Raw genomic sequence first — 14788 nt, 5'->3', positions numbered from 1 at the left:
CTGATTAATTTGCATTACATATAAACAGGGTTGGCAAGTTTTAAACAAATTGTTTTAAACTTTGATTTAAAACTTGTTTTAAACAGCCATGAAAAAAAACTTTAATTTGTTTAAAACGTTTTAAACAAAAAGTTTAAAACATGTTTTTTTTATGGAGAAAAATTTCGAATATTTTTAACTATTTTTTTATTTGAAAATGAGCGAAAAGATTAAATAATAGAAATAATAAGCTCCAGTCAAAACCTTCCAATTATTCGACTGTTTCAAATGTGTGTTTAATTGTTTGGAGACCCTACCAGATGTTTTATCCATTACCAATCTGTATTGAAGACTGATATTCAAAAATATGATTAAGGATAACTTATTTTGTCATCTACTTAAAGCAAAGCAATAACATTTTTCCTATGTGGTTTCTCTACACTGTTGAGAAATCTGTTCTAAAGAGATTACGCGTAATCTATAAAGCCAGGCCTTTGACAGTGCTAAAATTAATACGCCTAATCCGAAAACGGAAAACATGAGCGCCTACAAATAAGTAAGGGGTGGTGAAGTTTCAAATCTATGATGAGTTCTGACTAAGCATGGGCGAATACCAGTTTTTGACTGTCGAGACGAATATCGAATAGTGAAAAATTTTCTTATCGAATACCGAGACGAATAGTTGTTTGGGAACCGAATATCGAATAATTAGGCTTAACTTAAAATTGCCCTTATCGAATAGTTATCGAATAGTCAGAAATAGAAGGATTAATTAAAATCAATTTAAATTATATTTAGAATTTAGATGCGCTATAGAGTAGTAGCACTTCAGGCCTATTTTCCCATAGAAACTTATACATTAAAGGGATGTACAATCCGTTATGTATGGGCGTGTCTATAAGACTCAAGAACTATATTTTTTAGTAGTAGTGTTACTATTTCCTGGAGTAGTGATTTGGCTGTCGTCTGCTTGAACGTCTGTTTCTACGGTAGATAATGCACTGATAATGCTACGAACTTCACGCATGCTCAGTAGAGCTATATTTGATGGAAGATAAGTTTGATATAGGCTCCGCCCATACATAACGGATTGTACATCCCTTTAAAAAGTGTAACTGCCATTACTTTTTTAAAACATTTTTAGGGTTAATATTTTTGTTTTCTTGAATAGTTAATCGAATATTTAACGAATAGTTAATCGAATATTTAACGAATAGTTAGTCGAATATTTAACGAATAGTAGGCCCGAATAGTAAAATTCACTATTCGTTATTCGTTCGAATACCCGAAATAGGGCTTATCGAATATCGAGACGGTTATTCGTCTCGATATTCGATTGAGTTATTCGTGTTACTCGAGTATTCGCCCATGCTTAGTTCTGACCAAGAAACTCGGAAGTACGGAAGCGGAAATGCCTGAATAGTGGCCACAAAAGAAATCAGGCATTTTGGCATTAGGGGTTAAATGTACAAATTTACGCATCACACTCATTTTGTATCCGCTATTAAAAAAATTATATTTTCCTTTTGAAAAGATCGTTTGCTCTTTTTTAAACAGTCAGTAGAATTTTTCAAATATAAAATATTGTACCCTCAACACGTACTCCCTTTTAAATAATTAATTTCACGATAAAATGTTTTCCGAAAATCTAACTTTAAATCGTGTTATAAACAATAAAAACACAAATTTTTTTAACTAAGTTTTTGCCAACCCTGACAAGGACCATTTCTTACACCTTCAATTTCTAAATTTTAGGAGCTCTTGATTTTCCTGTTTGACTTTGCAGTACATGTTCGTTGTACGTTGGTCTAGGGGTATGATACTCACGCTGGTTTCGAGTGGTACCAGGTTAAATCCCGGAAGGTCGCGTCTTAGAGCTTCATATTATAAATTTAGGAGTATTTTTATTTTCGTGTTTTACTTCTCAATACGTTTCGTGGTCCGTTGGTCTAGGTGTATAATACTTGCTTTGGGTTCAAGTGGTCCCTGGTTCCAATTCCACACGGACAATTTCTTACACCTTGAAATTCTGAATTTATTCAATATTGAACGCTCAAAATAATTAATATCATAAAATAATTTCGGAAAATCTAATTTGTTCTTGAAAATGCGTAAATTTGTAGTTTTTTCAATCAATTTGGAGGGAATAAATCGACTAACTGTTAAATCAGTTGATTGAATTAAATATTGATTAAGGATTAAATTAATATAAATAAAGAAAAATTGCAATATCGGGACTTCAGTCAATTGATAAACGTCACTTTTATCGTTTGTTTTTTCTGTCTTGGTCCAAACCAAGACCTTTTTTTAATCAAGTAGGCTGTGAAAATAAGCGCCTTGCGCTAGCGGGAGTAGTGGCTTAAATGGAGAGCCGCGATATAGACTTTTAGATCTGGAAGAGTGATTTAAACATGTTTAAAACTAGTTTTTTTGTGTTTTTTTACTGTTTTTTTCTACTTGTTTAAAAAACAGTTTAAAACAAAAAATCGTGTTTTAAACAATAAAAAACACAACTTTTGTTTTTTTTAAAAAAAAAACATAATTTTTGCCAACCCTGCATATAAATGCAGATTTATTTGAAGGATAGAAACCTTTGCTGGTGACCGGTTTCTATAACTTCAATCCAGATGTAGTGATAAGATTGATATCTTATAAAGTTAATAAAAAGTAGAGACGTCGATTTAGGATAAATGAAAATTGAAAGTATCTCCTCTGATTCTCAATTATTGTAGAAAAGGTTGGTTTTACGTAAACTTAGAGCTACTCAAAGAACAGTTGAAATTAAAAGCATAGGCTTAAGCGATAGAATTTCATATTTCTTTATAGGCTTACAGCTTCTACTCCTTGGTTCGTACTTCCTTCGTGTTTTTACTTTGTAGTTCAGGCATTCTAGCTCTAAAAAGGGGTGAACCCGGAACAAATTAGAACGGTTACGAAAATTTCCATACTTATAGAATCGGATGCGCTCTTTTACGTGGTGAGGTCTCCCAATCTCGCAACCGTGGGGAAAATCCGCCATCTTGGAAAATGGCCGCCAAAATGACTAAAACTACTTAACTTTGGATGTAATTAACGGATTGAGTCTGAAAAAATATTATAGTGTAGCTTAGAACACTGCGCACGATTTATGTTCTATGCATTTTTCAGCGGTTATCAAACCGGAAGCTGGCAACCATGCATTAAAACAGGGTAAATAGAAAAGTTTCGTGAAATACAAAAGTTACGCGGAAAATATTTGAAGATTTTGTTAAAATTTCGAGGTATAAATAGATGCGAGCGTTCTTCTACGAACTGTTGTCTATCATACCTTTAAAGAAGACAACAGTGACCGCCATTTTGGAAAATGGCGGCCATAATTCTAAAAGCTACCTAGCATAACCGGATAAACTTTAAAATTGAAATTGAAATTGAAATTTAGTGTACTACTTCTAGTTCCACCGTATAAGGACAGTAAGAAACCGTCTCGGCGTCTCCTATAGCGGTTATTTCTGGGTGACTGACTCCAGGCTGATTAAACTTGAAAACTTTTTGACGTAGATCTTCGTTTTGTTTTAGTATTTTGTAAGCCTTTTTTTCCTTGGCGATAAAAGGGCAGATGTAGTATCGCAACCCGTAGCAGCATGGAGAAAGAGTAAAACTTGCGCTTGTGCTCCAAGTCCTTTTTTTATTTCCTTGATATCAAAGGTTTTCGTTGGAGAGTTTCCTTGTTGTTGTTTTACCAAAAATAAAGAATTTTAATTTTCGGTATCAGCGAGAACTATCAAAATAACAAGTACGTCTGTGTCTTCTGTAAGTACAGCAATTAGCTTATTCACTTTAAGGGCCGCGCATGAGAAGTTGCAATGTTTGGGGGCATGAGTTATAGCGCTTCTATGGAGTTAAACGTGTAAACTAAACTACGATGGACGTATGGGTGACCATTTGAAATTTATTATTAAAATAAAATGCCTAGTATTTAAAACCGAGATAGTACAATTAAAACCATGTTAAGAAATAAAGTGTTTAAGTTCTAATGGAAACGGTGCATTGATATTAGTAGGCCGCTATAACTCACTAGCCTTGGCGACGGTAGGGGATCATCGCTTCATCGGCGATGTCCGCCGATGCCGTGCCGAAAGCGCTGTGTATAAATGCCCGTAAGCCATGGCGCCCAATTTAGTGAGTAGAATTTCATTAAATGCCCAAATTTTACGTCTATCAATTGAATTCGATAAAATTTCACCTCGGAAGTTCAATTAATACTTTTACAACAAGTAATACAACACTGTTTTATAAAAATAAACTCGAATGCGTAGCAAATAAGGCATAAGGAATGGTTAAAAGTACTGCACTGCCCCCAAACATTCTTTCTACGCATGCTCACCTCTCGAAATTTTTCCCCCCTTTACACCCCCGCTCTACCGGTGAAAAGGTCTATATTTTTGTAATTTCCGTATTTTCCTAAGTTGAGTGCTGTCTTTGCGATAAGTACGTCAGCGTCACTTTTTGATTGCATGGCTTTTTTAGACCAGACGATTGTAATTTAGTCATAAGATGGTGTATCAAGGATTCTTTGTTTTTAGGATTTTTAAGGAATGTGTCTTGAGAAGTCGTTGCGAGGTTATTTTCTTCGATTTTGATATCCGCTCCGGATATTGATTTTGCTTGCCTTCTCCTATGTTCCTCTCCTTTCGTTGTTAATTCATCTGAATAGCCGTCAAAAACTACAGTTGCATTTTCTCCGTAGTGGTTTTTAACATATTGTACGTACATGTTTAAGATAGCCCCATATGTGGAAGGGCGAGGCCACACTACACGATGAAGCAGAAATCCACCATCCACTACCACATGATCATAAATAATCTCCTCAGTTATTAAAGGACTAACCTCCTCAAGAATATGAGACAGGGTTGCTTTGTTTGTCTTCCAAAATGAGAATTCATCAAACATAGACGGTGCGACCGGGGAAAGTTCATATGACATGTAGTATTTTAAGTCGGCTCCTCTTTGTAACGCACAGGCTATTCTTCTAAACAACTGTTGTGGATTCACAACCACATCTTCTCCGTCCAAGTTTAACACGTTTTTCATTGCCGCTAGCGGTTTTACTTTGTCATTTCTCTTAAGTTTAGCTTCCAGAAACGACTTCCCTACCATTCTATCCATTGAAATTTTTCCATTTTCTACAGCGGAATCGCAATTTATAGTCTCGTCAGCTACAGCACCGGAAGCCAGGGACACCAAACACTTCTCGTACTTGAATGGTGTGTGATCTCTTAGCCATCCAAAAAACTTCCTTGCGTCTGTTGCGTCGCGTATTTGCCGTGATTCTCGAACCTCTACATGTTGTTCTGACGTTGTTGAGTAAACGCCACAATAGTCTTCCAAAGCTTCACTGAGCTGCAGACACACTGGAATAGTTAAGATCCATCGAGCGAGGGTGCTTTCACTCAAACCACGACCCCTTGTTAGTCCACCAGACGTTTTCATTGATCGCATTAGAACTTGCTCAATTGGCATGTCCGACCAAATAACAGGCCACATTTTGTCGGATCGTCTAACGGTAAAAAAACCCAATTGTCCAAATTTAATGTACTCTTCTTCATTCACTATTGTAGATAATTGAGACATCATTTGTACACACAACTAAGCAGATTTCGCGTAAGCAAGGTGAGCAGCTACGTGTAAATGTGGTAACATTTGTTTAAGACAATATAAATGTAGACCCCAGTTTCCTGTCCGTTCTGCTCGGATAAAGAGTCGCATTATTTCAACCTGGTCAAAATATTGTATCCACATTTTTCCTGTACGACCAAAAGTTTTGTACTCTTTCTTTTGTGTCTCAAATTCTGATAGTAAACTCATTACTTCGTTTGTTCCTCGAATATCGTCAGTGCTTGAGGCATTTTGCATTATATCACTGTGGATTTCTTTAACTTTATTCTGTAAGTCTTCTTTCATAATCGGCATGGATTCAAGAATAATCTGACCGATTGCCTTTTGCGTTAGGAAATAAGCTCGAAGGGCTCGGGAATATGCATGTCCACTAAGCATATGAGGCACTGACGCTTTGGCGTAAACGGTTTCCCACAGAAATACCACTACCAGCCATTATATAGCCCACAACACCCATAAATGACATAAGGGTGTGGAACCCCCCAAGTCGAACTATTACCGATGATAATTTCTCGGGCAACCCCAAAACCATCTCTATCGCCTTAATGTAAAGTGGCTGATCAACTACACACGATTTCTGGTTATATCGATGACACTGGTCAACGGCAAATAAAAGGGAAGTGTAAATTGTTGTCAAGTTCGACGGATTTAAGTTAATAAATGGCAGTATGATTACTTTGCTTGTAGAGTAATTGTTTTCACACTTTGAACTTAATTGCATGTAACCATTCCATTCTGGGCTAGGACTTGGTTGTTTCAATATATATTCACACATCCATACGAAGTCCAGTATTTATAAATAATACACCATTCGTGTAATGCTATAAGAAAAATAAACAGCATTTGGACCAGACCGCCATACTAGGCTATATCCCTCGCGCTTAGAAGCACCGCAAGCGGCCGTGTGAGTCGACTAGCCTCCCGTGTGTTGCAAACGGGAGCTCCATCTAGCGTTGCCTCTTCGCGCTAAGCAAAACTCCCAATATGGCGGCCCCGTGCTTTGGTTCTTCGGCAAGTATTTCATGGAATAAGGCTTTTTTCGAGTACGGATAAACATAAACTGACATGGATAATGGATAAATAATGCCTAGATTCTCTTTTAACTCTATTGAATCGAGGTAAGTTGATTAATCTAGTACATAGTACTTACCATTAACACTAAGACTTTCATTAAAGTTCTAGATTCCATGACGAACCAGAATATATATATATATATATATATATATATATATATATATATGTAAATATATCAAAGATGTCTCGAAAACAACAAGATGTAAATAATCTCTGGAATTTGGAAATGGAAGAGAAGCAATCATTATTTATATGGTCTATTACAATATTCTTTAAAGCTTCGGGACACTAAGTAAACATTGTACCATATTATTACTCGAGATCGAAAAATTAGGACTGTTCACGAGTCGAGCTGGCCAACATTTACATGTTTAACAAAAATTGCTACTACCAACGTAAAACTTGAAAACGACTAGAATTGCCATCCCATGTTTAGGAATGTAGTGGTTCAGTAAAACCCGCTGGGTAAAATATGCTCAAGGTTAGTGACGAGAGAAAGCCAATTTTCCCACGCTTTATTTCATGTAAAAATACAACGGAATGCTATTCATGGAGGGAATAAAGACTAAAAAGGATAGCACTATTTCAATCGGCTCGGCTCGGCTCGACCATAATAAAAAAGCTCGCTCGTTAATTAATCGAGCCGGGAAAGTGGTGCCTCAGCTCGGCTCGGCTCGAACGGTATCGTTCCTTTCAACCGAATTCCCAATGGACCGAAATCCCATTCGACCGAATATCCCGCAATGATTTTAGATTTCCAGCCCAATGGCTATATTCCCGATGGACCGAAATCCCAATCGTCCGAATATGCCCCTAAAAAATACATGAATATAACTTGAAACACTGTAGCCGTCAGCGATTCGGTGGTGTAGTGGATACGATGTTGGACTGCGAAGCGATTGGTTGTTGGTTCGAATCTCCGAAAGGTATGTTAATAATATTAAAAGTAAATGTTTCGTGATACTAATTAAAACGCTCACTTTCATACCTTTCAAGGCAAGAGATATATAGAATTAATATACAAATTGTGCTTAAAATGAAGTACAGTCTTAATGGTAGTTCCATCAATGTCTTTAAATTTTAAATTAAAATTTTAATATTTTGGTTTCGGGTGGGTTAGGTTAAGTTAGGTTAGGTTAGGTTAGGTTAGGTTAGGTTAGGTTAGGTTAGCTTAGGTTAGGTTAGGTTAGGTTAGGTTAGGTTAGGTTAGGTTTGGTTCCAATAATTCTTTGACACCTTTTCCAAAATATGCTCCTTTTAATTAGCTACCACCTTTTCCAAAATATTCTCCCTTTAAATAGCTACCACCTTTTCCAAAACATTCTCCTATTAATTAGCTGCCACCTTTTCCAAAAGATTTTCCTATTAATTAGCTGCCACCTTTTTCAAAATATTCTCCTATTAATTAGCTGCAACCTTTTCCAAAACATTCTCTTACTAATTAGCTACCACATTTTCCAAAATATTCTCCTTTTAACTAGCTACCACCTTTTCCAAAATATTCTCCTTTTAACTAGCTACCACCTTTTCCAAAATATTCTCCTTTTAACTAGCTACCACCTTTTCCAAAATATTCTCCTTTTAATTAGCTACCACCTTTTCCAAAACAGTCTCCTATTAATTAACTGCCACCTTTTCCAAAATATTCTCCTATTAATTAGCTGCAACCTTTTCCAAAACATTCTCCTACTAATTAGCTGCCACATTTTCCAAAATATTCTCCATTTAATTAGCTACCACCTTTTCTAAAATATTCTCCTATTAATTAGCTGCCACCTTTTCCAAAAGATTTTCCTATTAATTATCTGACATCTTTTCCAAAATATTTCTATTATTGCTAATAAATTGTTCGTGGTAAGAGGCGGGCTTTTAATACTCATATAAATAATCTTTTTACCTCCAAACAAAATTGGGTTGGGTTGGGTTAGGTTAGGTTAGGTTAGGTTAGGTTACGTTTGGTTAGGTTACGTTTGGTTAGGTTAGGTTAGGTTAGGTTAGGCTAGGGTAGGTGAGGTTCGCCGTAATTAAAACGTAGTTAAAATAAGTGCAGTAATACATTTTCAACTCACATTTATTTTAACAATAATAAGTTGTGAAATTAAAAATATATTTAATGCAAAACCACACAGTATGTCTTCTTCCAGTTCAATAGAATTTCGATCCAATGGGACTATAATAAAATCGCACCTTTGGCTACGTTCGGTCGAATGGGACCCCAAAAAAAACCCCCTTCTGTCGAATGGGAATTCGGTTCAATGGGACCAAAGCGCTCGAACTCGGCTCGCTCGTCACGAGCCTGTTAGTATAGAATATCACCAACTAGAATTGTTACCGATATCAAAATATATTACAAGTTAGATTTTGAACATCTCACGCAAAATCATTCTAAAAAATCGTCATTTTAAATGATATTCACCATGCGTTATTTTTTAGTATTATTACTCAAAAGAGACGTAGAACTCCCTAAAATAACAAAACGTTATTCATCACTCATTTGTTGCACCATCAACCAAGTTGGTTTCGTTAATGTTTGATCCCTTTATTTCTTGCGATTCTGCAAAAATAAACCCTTCTCGTTTGATGGCAAAATGTAACATTTATGCTCAAACTCCACATAAGGAACTTTCATTAACATCTGAGAGGTCCATTTATGGTGTGCCTTGTAAAAGGAGCTCCTAAATTAGCAAATGCGGTTTCAAAAAAATACAAGTTGGGAAAGCCAAAATATTACCTCTCCGAGTGGAGATCACTATCACTACCCCTTAAGCAACCTAAATATATGCATCTATCGCTTTTTTTAGTTCTTTGCAAGTGCAGGAATTCAATTTTAAAATAGTCAATTGTTCAAGCCTTTTCAATATCTCTCAATTGCTGTGGAAACTCTACTCTCTCGCTATACCTCAACCGTATTCTTAGTCTACCAGTATGATTTGTAACATTTGTCCATATCAAAGCTGAATCATACCTCGCCACACAAAAAGCAAATGTCCCCAAAACATGGAAGCCACAACCCAATCACGCATAAGCTAGGCTCCCACTTAACCAAAATAATTATTAAACAGTTAAATACTCACAAAAATTGCCAAAATCAATCTCCTTCAGTAATACGTAGCGCTTAAATATATTATTTTCCGAACAAAATTAATCGAGCAAATTTAACGCTTAACTTCTTCTCTTGAAATTCTATCAAAGAGTGATTCAACGGTTTAAAAAAAGGTTTTTTTCGCAAATAGGGCGCTATCATATCAACCGCAATTCCGTCATATTTAAAAAATATACATTGCCAACACTTTTTTAGACACAATAGTGGAAGTTTTAGCCTCATTTAAAACATGTAAAACATTATCTCATCTACAAATAGCTTACGCATGTCTTTTTTACCAATACCTAGCCGTTTGGATTTTTCTAAAGCAATCTTAGCACCAAAATATTTTTTGATACAAATTAAACGTTCTATATTCTTCATTTTTGAAAATATATTTTTAAGCGTTTATAATGATTACTCTATACACCTACACTAATCTTACACAAACACAAGGAGTATAAATCCACTAGTGGAAGCGGTGTTTTTATTGAAAATATATATTTTTAAGCCTTTACCATGATTACGCTCTACAGCTTCACTAATCTTACACAAACAAGGAGTACTATAAACCCACTACTGGAAGCGGTATTTTTATTCAAACGTAAAACATTTTCGCTTAAGTTAATCATATCTAGGCATCGTTAAAAATGTCTCTATCACTCCTAGGTAACTGAATGCACAGGATTTTACGACATTGTAACTCAAATTCATCTGATTAGGTTTTAACAAGGTTAAATCTAACTGGGAGTAAGATGAAAGGAGTAGAAGCTTATCTGTCTTAGGAAATATGAAATTTTATCTTAACAGTTCGTTAAATCATAAGTTTATAACGAAAAAACGCGGAAGGGGAAAACGAGCAGACAACAGCGATTTTTGGGGGTAGAAGGTTAAGAGCGCCATCTGTCGTCCGTGCCAAAGTTGAACTTCCTCTCGAAACGCAATGAGAAAGTGGATAAAATAATGCCATCAGCTATTTAACTGCGTCGATATATTTAACGATTTGACCCATGACATGCGCGTAACACTGGCTTTTATGAATCCTATTTATTGTTGGATGCTAGGAAACTAGGTAGACGTAACAGTCTGTACCAGTACCCAAGCATCCTTCAATAAACGCCTGGCAACATTGTGGTACGCATGGTACAACTAAAAAATAGGATGTGTATTTATCTTTCGACTCACTCCAAGCCTTTAAGCCCTCATTACAGAGGATTTGAAACACTATCGTAATTCCTAGTGTCTCGAATCTCTACGTTCCTGTCCATTATGAACAGTGCTGAGAGAATGATACATCAGAAAGAGCCATTCAAATCGAATTGCCGAAAATATTATCCATATTTTCATTTCATATAACAGAGAAAACAAATTATTATGGTTCTGAGAGGAGCTTCCCATTTTGGTTGTTGTTCTCAAAAATATATCGCAATGCACGGGCCTCGATAGATATAGGAGGCAATGAAGGAAATATATCACAACGCACGGGCCTTGTTGGATATAGGAGGCAATGAAGGAAATTTATCACAATGCCTGGGCCTTGATAGATACAGGAGGCAATGTAGGAAATATAACGCAATGCACGGGCCTAAATAGATATGAGGCAATGTAGGAAATATAACGCAATGCACGGGCCTTGATAGATATAGGAGGCAATGATTTAACGACTTCGGTACTTGGGTTTATCTTTAATATTTAAATAAATATAATTATTTTTAATTATTTTAATCGCCAGTAAAGAACTTTAAAGATAGTTAAATCGTTTAAAATAAAGTTGTTCCTATTATCTTTCGAAACTTTGCTAATATTGACGTTTAAAGTGGAGGGTACCCCTCTTGCCCGCTTTCTTCAAATTTTGGGGTATATATACGATTCGTTTCCATTATAATAATAGATAAAAACGCATTCGCGTGAACCGATGGTGGAAGCCCTGCCATTGGGAGGCTAGACGTTTCTCGTAACCCTAGCCGATCGCCGCGTATATCTTGAAACCAGTAATAGATAAAAACGCATTCGCGTGAACCGATGGTGGAAGCCCTGCCATTGGGAGGCTATAATTTTCTCGTAACCCTAGCCGATCGCCGCGTATATCTTGAAACCAAACGATGACGAAGGAAAAGAAGCCAGAATGGACTGACTGGCGTCCATGTGAAATGGACAAAGACCTGAAGATGGTGGTGCATAGAAGCTGGTGTCTATGTGGAATTGACGAAGAACAGAAGATGGTGGTGCTTGGAAACTAGCAAGTACAGACTAGTGTCCATGTGGAGTGGACGAAAACCAAAGCTGGAGGTGTTGGAACTCAAGTAGAATAGCCAGAGGAGACGAACACAATTTTCCAAATTTCCGTGAACTGTCAATGCAGTCCGGAAATTGGGAACACGTTTGCTCCGATACGCAAACTGCGAACGCGGTCACGTGGGGCGTGACAGACAGACACACACACACGTCCAGTGTAATACCTCTCCGTGACATACGTCACTCGGAGAGGTAAAAAGTAGCGTAGTTCAAAACTGATGTCTCAGAAAAACAGGTTCTGTTTTCGGAAATAGCAATGTTTAACTATAATATTGAACAATTCTTAACCCTACCTTTAAGTGCTTACCCTATAAGTGGATCCCATAATAGCGGTTCTCATAACCGAGGTTCCCTTAATGGCGTTATTTGAACCCCAATAGTATCAGGTCAGGTAAGGTTAGGTTAACTTAGCGTACCATGATCTAATTGTCCTTGTTAATATTTTTAAAGTATAGGGTTTAGAATTGCTCAACACTCGAGTTAAAAACTGCTAATCCCGAAAATTTCAGTTTTTAACAACGCCGCCTTTTTGGAATCGCTGTTGCTAACTGCTCTTCTGGGAACTGCTGATACAAGGTACATCCCCTTTTACTATTAAGTATTCATCGTACCGTTACCTAACCTTGACTTACCTCACATAATTTTTACTATACTAATAATACCGAGGTTCAAAAAACCAAACCAAAGCTAAACTGGCCTAATACTACTGAGTTTCAAATGAAGAAACCTGACCAGACTAAATATCGAGGTTTGAAGAAGAAAAACAGCTTATCCAAACATAAGTAATACTCATTAATTTAATCACGACTTTCATGAACATATTTGAGTCATAGTGAGTTCACCAGGAAGTCCGTTCTTCGAGCTCATTTTAATAGTGAAATTAAACAAATATTTCAAAATATAAATATCCTTAATACGAGACCTCTTCTTCCTGAGTCTGTTAACAATAGTAGCGTTCAATCGAGGAGTCAGATTTATTTACGAACAACATTTTGCAGTAGTAATTTCTAACGATTTGCAATGACGCTAATGGTTCCATTAGAAACACAATAGGGTTCGATAGAAATGGGCACTACCTTACTCTATGCCGTATCTTTAATTTTGTGAAACAATAGCTTTTTATTTGTTCCATTAATAATATTCAGCTATTATTTATATTGCATTACTTGTTAATGGCGCACTTAATGATCTCGTAATTGGTATTTATGGATTGGATTTTGTTTGCTTCGACCGAGTAACCAGAAATTAGATCAAAGTGTCACCCAAAGGAAACCGGGCGAAGTCTCGGAACGAAACAATGCCCAATCGCAAAAAAAAACAAATATACCAAAGTTCGAAATTGTAGAATACGAAATACTAAAGCCTAGTTTTCACTGCCGAAATTTTCACGGAACAGAAAAGAAAAATCCGCAAAATTTTGCGGATAATTCCTTAAAAAGCGGAGGCAAAACGTTTTCACTTGTAATATGAAAGAGTGCGAGTTCGTGGAGACCAAGGCTTATCTGTTATGTTGAAAATGCACCAATAGCAACCTATCTATTTTCTTAGACTTAATTGTCTTTGTAAAAACGTTCAATTTTATCATATAAATAACGATTAAGCCAAATTTCTTTAGCAAATCGTTAACTATAAATTTTTAGACATTTAACTCGACAACAGAAGCGACTTGAAAATAAAAAAATGGCGTCGAAAAAAAGCCTCGCGAGCTGACCAAAACCAAGCCTATGACGTCACGCATTCGTCGATTCCTATTGGCCACCGCTTTCCTTTCCGTAAAAATTTGCGGAAAAAAGAAAACCAAATCCGTGCTTGCCGCACAGAAAACGCGAAACTTTGCGGCAAAATACCTCTAAAAAAACGGCGCGGAACGCGGTTTTTCCTGCGTTTTGGGCCAGTGAAAACCAGGCTTTAAACGAAAACGTCGGGAGTGTGCCGAATTCCTGTAAACCGAGTTTCTGGCCGACGAATTTTGGAGGAATAAAGACATCGGCCATCTTGTCTTATACGTAGGCGCTACCTAAACCGTGTCCGCGCTATTTCCATTACCTCCCAAGTAAACCTGATTTCCAACCCACTGAACGCTTATATATCGAATCTGCTAAAGGCCTATTAGCCGCTCCAGAGCTTAAACCAAACAATTAAAGTTTTTTACTTTCGTGGAGTTTGGAAGTATGTCAAAAACATTTAAATGTAATATTGGAAGAAAAAACTAAGATTTATGATTTTTTCCATGAAAACTCAGCCAATTCACTTTGTCCACTTATGTGGAACGCCGTTTCGGCCAAAATTATGTACAGTACTTGCCTGTTTGTGACATAGTACGAGGCAAGTTGTTACATAGTACGAGGCAAGTTGTTACATAGTACTAGGCAAGTTGTTACATAGTACGAGGCAAGTTGTTACATAGTACGAGGCAAGTTGTTACATAGAACGAGGCAAGTTGTTACATAGTACGAGGTAAGTTGTTACATAGTACGAGGTAAGTTGTTACATAGTACGAGGCAAGTTGTTACATAGTACGAGGCAAGTTGTTACATAGTACGAGGCAAGTTGTTACATAGTACGAGGCAAGTTGTTACATAGTACGAGGCAAGATGTTATATACGTGGACTTAGATTTATTTTTTCGAAAAATTGGGAGAGGTGAAGACAGTAATGGCATCACTATATACAGGGTGTTTCTGAAAAGTCCATCACAAATTAA

The 14788-nt window shown here is 36.6% G+C and overlaps 1 long non-coding RNA gene across 2 annotated transcripts; it reads left to right on the top strand.

Moving 5' to 3' along the window:
* Positions 1-2893: 2893 nt before the first annotated feature.
* LOC149707856 (uncharacterized) lies at positions 2894-6313 on the top strand. 2 transcript variants are annotated; one of them, XR_016380588.1, is made up of 4 exons: positions 2894-3044; positions 3127-5764; positions 5853-5903; positions 5968-6313. It is a non-coding gene; the product is annotated as an uncharacterized LOC149707856 (long non-coding RNA). The 2 variants fall into 2 exon arrangements; XR_016380587.1 differs by having other exon boundaries at positions 3127-5903.
* Positions 6314-14788: the final 8475 nt, after the last annotated feature.

The sequence above is a fragment of the Phalangium opilio genome, unplaced genomic scaffold, assembly GCF_054372755.1.
Source record: "Phalangium opilio isolate 3A_F unplaced genomic scaffold, DU_Popi_V2 ptg000013l_1, whole genome shotgun sequence".
In the NCBI taxonomy this organism is placed as follows: Eukaryota; Metazoa; Arthropoda; class Arachnida; order Opiliones; family Phalangiidae; genus Phalangium; species Phalangium opilio.
Note: the sequence above shows the minus strand (reverse complement) of the source record. Positions and strands in the feature narration are given on the sequence as shown.